Genomic DNA, 2,178 nt, shown 5'->3' with positions numbered 1-2,178 from the left:
ACCTCTTTGCTCTTCTCTGTTTTCTTTTTAATATGGATCATATATTTTCTTGATTACATATCACCTATTGGTAATCAATGTGTGATTATGCAAAATATTTCTAATCCTGACTTATTAAAAGTCCAAATTTTGACTCTGGGTATAAGGAGGGAGTTTTGACAGGACAGAAATAAATCATGATGCAGTCATAGCCTGGTGAAAATTTACTCTGTACTACTGTAGTACAGCCAGAATGAGAAAGAGGAGACAGGGATAGTGTAGCTAGGGTTGTTAACATAACCTGTGAGAGTTAGCATGGCTAACAGGCAAACAGCAGCAGTGCACAAAGTTACACATTATAGAGTATTTTACCAAATATTCTCTGTCCTTAGACAGTGGAAACATTGCAAAAGTGTTTTTATGCTTGGCTGAGCTGAAAAAGGTGGTGTATCAGTAAAAGCAAAATACGACAAAGCAAAGAAACAGATTCATGTTGCAGTCAGACTAAAATCTGTCTTATCCACATCATATGGCTAGAGACAGGAAAGGACAGGAAATGTTGTGGGTAGGTTTGTAAAGATGCAGAAGTTAGCATGGCTAGCAGATTAACAGCAGTCCCAAAGTTTATTAACAGCATTTTATCAAACTGACTTTACTGTCACTAGCCTCTGTCACCGCAGCCCAGCATCTCTCCCTCTCTGCTTATGTCACAGGAGGGAATAAGTTTAATCTATTGACCTGAGAACTGCATGTTTTGTTTATGATTTCATTATTATTGTTGTCATCATCATGATTATCCTATGGTTTGTGTATATATATACTTGATTTGTTATTTGCAGTGTTTTGTTGTATGGGTTGTGTTTATTTGGTGTGACTCTGTGACTTGGTGTGATGATTGGTGATTGAGAGACACTTGTGCCAAATGCAATCACCTACTGTTGTGGGATGGTGCGCTGCTTTGGGCTTGATTTGATCCAAGTGGGAGACGCCTCCTCTCACATGACAGAGAGGAGGACAGTGGTCACCCAGAGGGCACAGTTGGAAGGGAGTGTGTCGGCAGCAGGGAACGAGCCAAGCCAAACAAGTAATATTTCCTGTATGAGAGGTCTGTCCCACCCCCTCTGAAGTTGGGGAAACCTCATCAAAAATGCCACTTATGTTTGTTTCAGTGTGTGTGTCTACTGTGAGTTAACCACTGTGTTAGAATAGTGTCAACCTTGTTGTTCATGTATAGTACACTGTGGACACACAGTGTACTATACACACAGCTGTTATTTTGACCACTGATAACTAATATTTAAACTAATATTTCTTATTTCAAAAGTGTGTGAAACCACCTCCATCCACACATCACTGTACCAGAAGCTTGCCGCTGTATTTAATGTTCTTCCTACTGTAGCATCAGTTTGAGAGAACTAGCATGCCATCAACTTTCATTATAGTTGCTTATCTGGGCACCGTCTAAAACACCACCCTGCATAAAGGGATTACAGGTTGTAATGACTAAACCAGTGACCAAATAATGAATCCAAACATTCTCACCTTATAATAACACATCAAATCTGTAGTTGCAAACGTTATGTCACAAATAAAGCCACAATCCATTAGGTGCAGTTGCAAATATTACTAAGGTGTAAATAGATGTTTGGTCTTTGCAGTCTTTTCCTGGGGTTAAATGGTCAATGGAGTTTTGTTCTGTGTCTGAATCATCCTTTCCAGTGACAGATCAGAAACATCTGATATTTTTTTGAAACAGACAGTCCAACAGCATTTCTCTCAAGCTACTTTTCATTCATTCATTCATTTCCACCTGTTTATTCAGAGTGTTGAAAAAAAAAACTCTCAAGTCCTTAAAAGTTTGCTCTAGTGGTGGTGATTTATTAGTATTCCAGAATACTGTGAGTCTGCTGACACACAGAGCAGGTCTGAGACAGCAAACTGACCAAGAGTGAAGAGCAGGGGGCCAGTTATACTGTGGTACAGGGTTGTGATCAAACAGTATGTAAATGTGAACAGTATACTGTGAGTACAGGGGAGTGGTCAAACAGTATGTAAAGGTGGGGTGAACAATGATACAGGATGGGATCACAGAGGGAATGGATATTTACATTCACAGATCTTATAGTGACACAGACAAGACCTTTTGTTAACTCAGCAGGGAGCAGAAAGAGCCCCCAGACTTGATCAACTTGACACTGT

The sequence above is a fragment of the Lates calcarifer genome, unplaced genomic scaffold, assembly GCF_001640805.2.
Source record: "Lates calcarifer isolate ASB-BC8 unplaced genomic scaffold, TLL_Latcal_v3 _unitig_4596_quiver_3585, whole genome shotgun sequence".
Taxonomy (NCBI): domain Eukaryota; kingdom Metazoa; phylum Chordata; class Actinopteri; family Centropomidae; genus Lates; species Lates calcarifer.
This window is presented reverse-complemented; position numbering follows the sequence as displayed.